This window comes from Peromyscus leucopus, chromosome 6 (assembly GCF_004664715.2).
Source record: "Peromyscus leucopus breed LL Stock chromosome 6, UCI_PerLeu_2.1, whole genome shotgun sequence".
Taxonomy (NCBI): Eukaryota; Metazoa; Chordata; class Mammalia; order Rodentia; family Cricetidae; genus Peromyscus; species Peromyscus leucopus.
Genome location: NC_051068.1, coordinates 9774167 through 9785293, shown reverse-complemented (window position 1 = coordinate 9785293; position 11127 = coordinate 9774167). Strand labels below are relative to the sequence as shown.

General features: G+C 48.6%; 1 protein-coding gene across 11 annotated transcripts in view; it reads left to right on the top strand.

The window, feature by feature from the left end:
• The first annotated feature begins 319 nt into the window (after positions 1–319).
• The window catches only part of Gpr160 (G protein-coupled receptor 160), a 36771-nt gene continuing 25963 nt past the window's right edge, over positions 320–11127 (top strand). For 4 of the 11 annotated variants that reach the window (XR_005091728.1, XM_037206521.1, XM_037206518.1 and 1 more), the window contains exon 1: positions 320–406. The gene's annotated coding sequence lies outside the window, so the exon portion shown is untranslated. The other 7 variants (XM_037206517.1, XM_037206515.1, XM_037206519.1 and 4 more) reach the window with 6 other exon arrangements.

Genomic DNA, 11127 nt, shown 5'->3' with positions numbered 1-11127 from the left:
GTGTGGAGCGGAGGTGGGCGGAGCGAACGACGCGAGGCTCCGCCCCTTGGGGGCTCACCTGGGGCGTGTGGAGCGAAGGTGGGCGGGGCGAGCGACGCGCGGCTCCGCCCCTTGGGACTCACCTAAGGCGAGTGGAGCGGAGGTGGGCGGGGGCGAGCGGAGGTGGGCGGGGCGATCGACGCGCGGCTCCGCCCCTTGGGGCTCACCTGGGGCGTGTGGAGCGGAGGTGGGCGGGGCGAGCGACGCGCGGCTCCGCCCCTTGGGACTCACCTAGGGCGAGTGGAGCGGAGGTGGGCGGGGCGAGCGGGGCGGGGCGAGCGGGGCGGGGCCCCGCCCCTCGAGCAGTCACGGGGGTGGCGGCTGGAAGCTACCCGCGCTCCGCCGGTGCTGAGGAGTGCGAGCTGAGGTGAGCGCGCGACTCCCGGGGGCCGCTGACGGTTGCGTTGCGCGGAGGCGTCCCTTCCTGGGACTCGGGGTGACGCCGCCAGCGGTGGGCTTCAGCAGAGCGGACGAGGGGCAGGGTCCCACGGGCGCCCGGCCCCCACGCCGCGCTTCCCAGCCCTCGGCGTCAGGCCGGGGTGAGGTGGGTGTGCCTCGTTCCTCGCTGGCTTTCCGACCCGAGCCCGGCGCACCCCGGCTCAGCGACTGGACCTTGGGCTCTGCCGGGCGGTTGGTACTGGAGCGCGGCGGCTGGCTCGGGGACCGCCCCGGGGAGCGGGGGGGGCTGAAGCAGCTTCTCCTGCGGAGTTGGGCGACCGCATCACCTGGCTGCAAGAAGTAAGCACGCTCGCGTCGTCCCCCACTGTGCAAGTGATCTGATAAGGGCGTTGTTGCTCAAATCCCGGAGGTAAATAGCACCCATGGTTACAGAGGACACACGAAAGGTGGTTCCGCGTGTGCTTTGCATTTACGAACGTATTATGCAGCACACATTGGCAGGGCCTGTGGCTAGCGTTTGTTTGTGAATCAAGATCTTAGTTACTGCGGGTTGACGCCTATGAGAAGTGCCTGCAACTGGATTGGAAACCTGTAAGATAAAACGTTAGCCTTAAAGGAGCAAAACAACTTGTGGACTTTGACTGTGTCCTCGTTTTGAAACGTTCGGGAACTTGAGGAAATGTTTTTAGTTTTAGAAAGGGTATTAATTACATTTGAAAATTTTTAAATGTGTGTGTGTGTCCTGTCTTCCTGTGGAGGTCAGAGGACAAGTTCCAGGAATAATCTCTCCACGTGTGCTCGTGGTTGGAACTCGTGTTCTGGCTTAATGGCAAGAGCCCTGAACTACCTTGCTGGCTTCATAAGAAGGAGTTCCAGGACAGGTTCCAAAGTTACACAGAGAAACCCTGCCTCGAAAAACAACAACAACAAATCTGATCTTTTAGGATTACTGACTGAAGCTGAAATATACATTGAGGATTTGCTTCAAAGTTTGGGGGTGCAGGAATACACTGGGCCGTGAGAGGTTAACAGCCAAAACTAGATGTTAGGCATGCAATTCTTTACTGTGTCTGTTTTTTGCACATTTTGGGTATTTTCCTTTAAAAGCTGCAACACTGCCTTTCTTATTCTTTTACTTTCTTTTTCCCCCCAGAAAGTAAGTTCAGCACTGTACAGGTGACTCTAGTTTCAAAGCCTCTCATATATCGTTATTTTTCATAAATTGGATGTGAATACTGCCTCATCAGACTGATCCTAAAAGATCCTAGTCTCTGTCTGTCTTACACACTGCACAGGAGATGGCACCGGTGTTCGTTAGTGGATCAGGTTGATGCAGGTGGGTGCTGGCTCAGCTTTTTCCCAACACACACCATTAGCAAACGTGGGGGTTGGGCTGCCTCCAGTCAGGCGGTTTGTATCAAATGTGTTAGCATTTTTCCCAATGGCTCAAATCCCTTCTAAGTTATACTCAGCAGAAAAACAGGCCTGGGCTTTGGGTATGGCTCACCATTTGCCTGGTGTGCTCCGGGGCCTGGGTTGGGTCTCCAGCACCCTTCAACCCCCCAAAAGAGACCAGAGCAGGAACTGCCTGTGGTCCACTTGGGATCGTATGCACTTCTGGACGTCCTGTATGTCAGTAGTGTTTGTAATGATGAAGACAGCATAACTGAGCGGGGATGGACTTAACCCTTGAAAAGGATCTGTCTTTTCCCGTAGTTATTCCACTTTGCTGTCAGCGTCGAGAAACAAACATCCGGCCTGTAACAGGCAGTGTAGCATGCCCATGCCGTTCTTTTCGTTTGTGAGGAGAGGCGTTACATTCGTCCACATTCTTTTTCCTCAGATTTTGTCCTGTAATTCTTACTGTGCTCTGCCATACTCGACTGGCACATTGTGAAAGTGTAGATTCCACGCGGGAACCGTGGAGGCGCAGCAAAGAAAGAAAGGGGATGCAGACTCCAGAAAGAGAAACCCACATTTTAAGCAACTTCACTACAACTGAGTTTTTAATATTCCTTTGATTTAAAAGGGGCACCACATAAAACTCTGCCTGTGATAATTGATTGCCGAAGTATTAGACAAACCACCTCAAAGGAAAATATGAGTTTGTTCTTGAGTCAAATATGAAGGGCCGTGCCTAGGAACACAGATTCAGGCGGCCCAAATACATGTTCTACTGTGGAAATGGTTTCATGATGTTTTTATAGGACAAAAAGTCATAAATTAAGCCACTTAAAAATATGCACTGCCAGAAACATCAGGGAGGCCATCACAGAAAAGAGGGGACAGCCCTGCTGTAGGTCTCAGATGCTGGCTGGTGATGGAAGTTAGTGGTGTACTGAGTTAATACCTTCCAAAGGATTTTACCTGAGAGTCCCAGGATGTTAGAGCTGTACGGAGTTGTTAAGAGGACTAAAGATAACACAGACTGGCTTGCCTCTGGAGCTCGACAGTATTCCAGCTCTCTACAGCCATGCAGTTCTAGTCAGTTAGACTGCACGTACGTACGTACGGTGGGTTTCTGGTGCTGGTGGTTTGTTCCTTCTGGGAACTTGGTCCACAGTACCTCAGTACAATCTTGTGGCATGTGGTTCAGTTTTCATTGTATGACTAAAAGAAATATGCAATGGTGGCCAGGCACTTAGACCCATGGGGAACCAAAATCGATAGATTCATTTACAGTTTTCCCAAAATGAGGTGGGAGGTGTGCGTGAATTTTTTTCACCCCCACTGCTTGTGACCATCCCACAGTTTATGGGAGGGTCGGAATAAAGGCTGGTACATATGGACATTAACCATACGCTGAGTTAACTAATCTTTCCTGTGGCCACAGGTTACCTCACTGTCTCTGCCTTCTGTTAGCTGGCTAAGGAAGTTGGGCCCTAAAGGAGCCCCATTTTTTAAGAAGAAGAGTTTCAGTGCTTTGGGGTCTGGTGAGGTAACATTATCACCCATTTCAGGCCTGTCACAATTCTTTGTCAATAGACCTATTTCTTTAATAGATAGGCTTTTTTTCCATAACACTCCCCCCCCTTTTTTTTTTTACAAAACTGCTGGACAGTTTATTTTGAAATTACCCACAAACTAGAAAGATCAGTTTTCCATCAACAAGTGAATAGATTAACAAATTATGTTTATACAAAGGAAAATCTCGATATACCATATAATACTAAATAATACTATAGCTCTCAAAAGCATTATGCTAAGTGAATTAGTTCATACACAAACACCTACATTTAAAAATATTTTTATTCTTTGGGAGTTTCATATAGTATATTTTGATCATATTCACCCTTGCCCCACTCCTCACCTTCACCTCCCTACCCACCCATCTTCTAGTCTGCCTGTCTGTCTTTTCTTTTTCTTTTCTTTTCTTCCCTTTTCTTTTCTTTTCTCTTCTCTTCTTTTCTTTTCTTTTCTTTCAGCCCATCAAGTCCAATTTATGCTGCCCAACTACCCTTGGGTGTGAGCCCTGCCCTGGAATGTGGCGGATCTACCCGGAGTCACACAATGAAGGAAACCTGACTCTCTCTCTCCCAGCAGCCGGTGGCTCTCTGGCTTGTGGTTGGATTTTATGCTCTCCCGTCCGTCCCTCCCCCAGGCAGGAATTTTTTGTGGCTCGAGCTTGTGCAGTTTGTACATGCCGTCACAGATGCTGCGAGTTCCTGTGTCACTGTCCTGTCTATCTTGAAAACCTTGTGTCTTTGATGTTATCCACCCCCTTGGTGCTTGCACTTTCTGCCTCTTCTTCCTTGAAGATCCCTGATCCTTGGGGGAAGGAGTTTGATGTAAATGTCCCATGTATGGCTGAGCACTCCAGTCTCTTAGTCGCTGCCTGTTGACCAGTTGAGAATCTCTGTGTTAATTACCATCTGTCGCAAGAAACTTCTCTGAAGAGGGTTGAGCAATGCACTAGTTGATGGATATAGCCATGAGTAATTAGGAGTTGTTTTAATACTGGACCCATTTGGCAGAATAATGGTACCGGGTTCTTCCCCAGGACCTGTCTAGGCATAGGTTCTGGGCCCAGTTAACAGTGCCAGGTATGCACTCCATCTGATGGAGTGGACCTCAGATACAATCAGAAAGTGGCTGTCACTCCATAACGTCTGTGCCACTGTTTTATCAGTGGGCATATCTTGTCATTTATGATTGTAGTTTTCAGTAAGCTTGAACCTCTGGGAGTATGAGTAGTACTTTCCAGCAGTTTGAAAGCCAGCCAGTTGGGGTGGAGCTTCCAGTTGAGAACCAGCTAGATTCCCCATGTTTTGTGACTCAAGTATGTAGTGTTTTCAGCAATAAGGTCTTACTGTCAATTCCTGAAGAGTAACCAAGAGCATAAGCATTGAATAAATAGCCTGTACTCTTTGGGGATCTATGGAGCTCCATTGGCCAACACAGAGTAGCCTTTTGTATCTTTGGAGGACATCAGACTTAGGATCCTTAAATCCTGTTAAACACACTATTTTATTTCCCCTTTTGTTTTTCAAGGCAGGGTTTCTCTGTGTAGCCCTGGCTGTCCTGGAACTCACTTTGTAGACCAGGCTGACCTTGAACTCACAGAGATCCACCTGCCTCTGCCTCCTGAGTGCTGGGATTAAAGGTGTGTGCCACCACTGCCCAGCAAAACACGCTAATTTTTTAAAAGAAAAAGATAAGTGGCACAAGTGTCTCTCTTTAAATTTTCTCCCATAGCTTTAGGATGAGATCACAATCCCATTACTGTTCCAACGTAGTTTTCTCCCTAGTCCTCTAAAATAAGGTGTGGAGAGGGAAAGTTGTCAGTCTCCTCGGGGACAAGGCAGTGGCCTGATGCATCCTGTCTTCTGACAGTGCTAAAAGCCATTATATCCCACAGCTGCGACACTTCTTTATCCCGATGGTGTGGCTAAGGGGATAAACACATTAGAAAGGCACACTGTCCCTTGTTGGCGTGGAAGTGAGGGGGAGGAATGGCAGCCGCGTTTGAACACAGGACTCTCGTGTATCTCAGCTCTCCTCTCCTGGGAGTGTGATGGAGGGGCGTTTTGATTTTCTTTTCTTTCTTTCTTTTCTTTTTCTTTTATTTAACTACCTTTTTTTTTTTTTCATTTATTTTACATACTGACCACAGTTTCCCCTCATATTTTGATTTTCAACAAAGGGTGACGTTGAGGTCTAAGGGAACTAAAAGTTGGCTTCGAGTCATTATTGTCCTTTTTCTTTCTAAAGATCTGTTTTTCTTTATGCGTATGTGTGTATTTCTGTGTTTGCCATGTATGTGTGGGTGCCTGAAGTGGTCAGAGGAGGGTGTCAGATCTCCTAGACCAGAGTTACAGATGATTGTGAGCTGCATAACAAGGATGCTGGGAACCAAACTTGGGTCCTCTGCAAGAGCAGCAAGCACTTTTAACCTCTGAGCCATCTTTCCAGACCTCTTTGTTGTTGTTTTCTGATACAAGGCCCATGTAACCCAGGCTGCCTTAAACTCTGCATGTACCTGAGATGACCTTGAATGTCTGCCCCACCTGCCTCCACCTCCTGCTGTAATTTCTGCTCTTGGCTTTCTGTATTCCGGGGATTAATCCATAGTTTACTGTATGGTAGGCAAGCACTCTACCAATGGCTCTGATGTCCTCATCCTCTCACTCTTTGAAGTATGGAAGAAGAAAAAATTAACTAAGAGTCCATTTAGTCTTTTGTTAATTATACACTTTTTAATTTTTGAGATAGGGTTTTACTGTACGGTCCAGGAACTCATTATATATCCCAAGCTGGCCTCAAGCTTATGGGTAATCATTCTCCTCTCAGTGCTAGGAGAGTCACCTCTCCAGGCTTCCTGTCTGTTGTTGTTTAGGGCAGGGAAGGAGGTGTGTGTGTGTGTGTGTGTGTGTGTGTGTGTGTACACACTGGTGTGCTCACCTGCTGATGTGTCTCTGGAGGCCAGAGGTTGATGTCTGGCGTCTTCTGCAGTCATTCTCCACCTTGTGTTTTGAGAGAGGATTGTACTGATCTTGGAGCTCACCGTTTGAAGTGGTCTAGCAAGGTTGCAAGCTCCAGATCCACCACCTCTGCCCCAATTCCAGTACTGGGGTTCTGGACACACCCCATCGTGCCTGGCTTTTTCACAGTATTCTGGGGCTCTGCATCCTCTTGCTTTTCCACCGATCCACCTCACCATTCTCCCACAAACTTGTTTAATTCTCACAGCTCTGCCCTACACTGGGTATCACGTGACAGCCCATTTTTGGAAGGGAATCCTGCTTAGAAGACTTAGTTCACTTGATGGCCTGGGACTGGTATCGTGACTGCAAGTTTTAGGGCGGAAGCCTGAGCTCAGCAGTCTGAGCAAGCTAGACTCACCCCTGCCTCCCCTCCACCACATATCCCCTGCCTCCCCGCCCCCACCCTGCCTCCTCTGCCCTCCTCTCCGCATCCCTATACTCCAATTTTAAAAAGCAAGTCATGATAAAACAGAGAAAGGGGACTCAGTCACCATATCGGGAAAAGAGGCCTAATGTCCCCAAGGTCATCTTCAGAGAAACATTAACTTTAGGTTTAAATGGAGAAAGAATTGGGGCAGAAGGCAGGAGATTATGTGTGCATAATGAAGCAGTTCTGATCAAGGTGTGGCCTGGTTGGCCAGTGTCTCAATTCTGGTTCTGCAAGGTGGTCCAAAGAAGTGGTTACCTCTCATCACTTTAGGGAAGCAGTCTGGTTCCTACAGGCTGATGACTTCTGATCCCAGGGGAGCATCCCCCAACAGAGATTTGCCTTCATCTTGAGGGTAGTCTGCCATGGGAGGTTTCCCTGTCCCTGGATGTCTTCCATCTGGAAAGGAATGAGCTAGGCTAGGTAAACAGCTATTCCTAGATCGAGTAACATGCATGTAACATGCATGTGCAGAGTCAAGCACAGAACCAGGCCTTCATTCAGATGCTCTGCAAGTCTCAGTGCCTTTTACCAAAAGTAGACTCCAACTGCCTGCTACAGTAGCACCGAGATGGAAACTTCTCTGTGAAAAGTGAGGGCGGCATTATTCCCAGCCTCTCTTTAGTGCCACACAGTACTCCAGAATCTCCGTTATGCGCCTGCTGTCATCTGGTGCTGGCTCAGTAGTCCAGACAAGCGCATCCGCCACACCGCCATGGTGACACACTGGCAACGGAGTCGTAGCCATCAAATGCCCTATTAGGCCATCACAGTCAAAAAGAAAGCCGAACCTGCATTGACCATCAGATTTGGACCTGAGAGTCGGCTCAGAAGGTGAGTGGCCAAGCCCAACAACCTGACTTCAGTCCCCAGAAGTCACATGGTAGGACAGTTTGCATGTTTTCCTCTGACCTCCACACACATGCCATGACACGTGCTTATGTGTGCACATGCACACACAAAACAGATGTTTAAAAAAAGAAAGTTACACTTTTTCCATGAACTTCTTCCAAGAAATGCACAAGGAGCACTGCATCGCCTCCTCTTAGGAGAGCTTAGGGTTCTTGTTCCCTCGGCTCTCTCTCCACTGTCCCTAAGTGCTGGCCATCCTGGGGTTCGCTTCTCTTCCAGGGAGTCTGTCGGACCCGTGGGCAGGACCAGCCGCACAGCTCGGAGAGCGGTGAGCTGCTGGGGGAGGCCTGTGGCACCCAGTGGAACCCAGTGACTTGGGTGTTGCCGGGCTATCAGCATTGGTGTCCTCCAGTAGAAATGTGAGGAGAATTAGTTCGGTAGAGTGGAGCACATGCCTATGATCCCAGCAGCTCTGGAGGCCGAGGCAGAAGCATAACCAAGTTCAAGGCCAGCCTGGGCCATAGAGCAAAACCCTTTCTCAAACACACACACGGGCTGGGGCCATAGGCCAATGGTAGAACAGTTGCCTAGCATCCCTGGGCTCTGGGTTCCAATAAGAGACAATGTTATTATTTTTCTGTTTGTATAAATGTGTATATGGTATACGTGTGTATATGCATGTTTACATGTGAGGGGCACACATGTGGAATGGCATATTGGCACATATGTTTGCATGCATGTGGGGGCCTTAGGCTGATGTCAGAGTTGATCCTCAGTCATTCTTGCACTTTAGTTATAGTCAGGGTCTCTTAGTCAAACCCAGAATTCCCAGAATCTGGGGATCCCATCTCTACCTCCTAAGGCTGGAACTGCGGGCTGGCTGCCATGCCGCCCGTTATTTACTTGGGTTCTGGAGACTCAAACTCCAGTCCTGATTCTCACTCCACAGTACTTTAGCCACTGAGCCAACTCCTCAGACCTCCAGTACCAGAAAACAAAACTGAAGTGCCAGCTGAAGGGAAGTGCAGAGGCCCTGTCCTCTGCGAATGTGAAAGGGCTTGTGTTTTATACTGCGTGTGCCTGTGCCAAGAGAGCACAAGTTAGGTTGTGCTGGCTGGCCTTATGTCAACTTGTCAGAAGCTCAAGCCATTTGGGAAGAAGAAACCTCAGTTGAGAAAATGCCTCCGCCAGATTGGCCTGTGGGAAAGCCTACGGTGCATTTTTTAAACTGTAGATTGATGTGGGGGGCCCAGCTTACTGTGGGTGGTGCCAGCCCTGGACTGGTAACCCTGAGGTGTGTAAGAAAGCAAACTGAGCAAGCTTTGGAGAGCAAGCCAGTAGACAGCACTCCTCCATGGCCTCTGCTTCAGTGCCTGCCTGGCTTGCCTGGTGATGGACAAGCTGTGAGCTGTGATCAGCCCCTTCCTCCCCACGTGGCTGTGGTCATGGTGTTTATCCCATCAAGAGCCCTGACTAGAACAGTGGTCATTTCCTCATACTCTTCTGCTTTTCTGGTTTACATGATGTTTCAGTCTTGCAGAGGTGGGGTCGGTGTTGGAGGCCTCGGGGTGGGAAGGGAGTGCCCAAAATAACCCATCAGAAGCTCCTTGGAAGTCAGAAGGTGGGGCTTGGGCACCATGGGAACTCCAGCCTGACTCTGGGAGTCAAGTGGATCCTGAGGCTGGGTCCCCGGCATGCCAAGGGTCTGCCAGGATTTGCCCTCTCCCCGGTCCTGCTCTGCTCACCTGACTCTTGTTAACTGCAAGTCTGCTTCTAGATGCTGCTTAGGCGTGGCTTCTCAGAAAGCTTGCCTTGGATGAGGAACTGAGGCACTTGCCCACAGCCCAGCCTCCCAGATGCTTCCGCAAGTCAAATCTAAGGCAGCTGGATTTCCTCAGTTTGAAACTTTCTGTTAAGGATCCCAGGGTCAGTGTGCTGTGTCTGCAGTTTCATCACAGTTGAAGTTCTCTTCAGAGTCCTTGAGTTCCACAGGCCTGGGCGCCCACAGAAATGAGCCTGTGGAGTGATTTGGGGGGAAACAGGTACTGTTTTGAGGTCTTTGTTGATAGACTATCACTGTAGGCATGTCTACGTTGAAAGGGCTACAAATGGAGTGCCTGCTTAGGCCCGGATACATAAGCCCATCTTACAGATACAGGTGTTTTGTCAATGGCAGGCCAGCGGGCTGATGGTAGACCTTTCGGGGCTCTGGGATTCAGGTTTGACTGTGTGATGCCATCATCTCCTTGACCAAGTAAAAGAGGGTTGACCAGCTGTTGGCTTGAGAACAGAACAGTCCAGAGCAAGGACTCTGGTGTGTGGGACTGAGTTCTGGTGATTCTGCCACCTCAGTGTCGCCTTGCCTTACTGTCTTTAGCCTCTCCGCGTCATTCCTCTCACAGTGCAGAACAGACCTGCTGCTTCTGTCTACTACTCCATATTCGTGAGTGAATCTACCTGACAGGCAGGAGCAGGGAGCAGGGCCTGTGACCCCTCTCCAACTCCTCATAAGAGTCACGTCCAACAGCAGGAAGCATTGCCTCCGTTGGGCCGGATAGCCCAAGGTCATGGGCAGAGCAGATGCCACTACAGATGTAATCCAGCTTTCCTTCTAGACGTAATACATTTAACATTTTATAAACAGCGCCAGCGTTTTAACCTAGTTGTCATGCTGTGACTAAAGTTTACCATTTTGTTTTTCCATGCCTTTGTAAATAATAATACCTTCATACCCTTTCATCAATTTTCAACCATTCTCTTAAAAAGTAGAGGGCTAGAGCTATAGCATCATAGCAGAGCACTTCTCAACATGTGAAAGGCCCTGGGTTTGAACCCCAGAGCTAAAATAATATTAAAATAAAATTTAGTTAACTATGCCCATCGCTCATTTTTATTGTAAATTATTCTGTATTGAATGTAATAAAACCTTGATCCCATTTCACAGTATTCAAGATGGTTGTGGTGGTGGTTTAAATAGGAATGGCCCTTATATACTCATGTGTTTGAATGCATGGCCTATAGAGAGTGGCACTGTTAGGAGGTGTGGCCTTGTTGGAGCAAGTGTATCACTGTGGGCTTTGAGGTCTCAGATGCTCAAGCTATTCCCAGTGTGGCTCATAGTTCACTTCCTGTTGCTTGCAGATCAAGATGTAGAACTCTTAGCTCCTTCTCCAGCACCATGTCTGCTGCCTGCTGCCTTGCTTTCCACTGTGATAATCATGGACTGAACCTCTGAAATTGTAAGCCAGCCCCAATTAAATGCTTTCCTTTATAAGAAGTGCCATGGTCATGGTGTCTCTTCACAGCAATAGAAACCCTAACTAAAACAGTTGCCATAAAAATAATTACAGATTCAAACATTCTGAAAATAAGAAGTTTTCTTCATTATTACAAAAGTATTTTACCTTATGGAATATGTAAGATAGT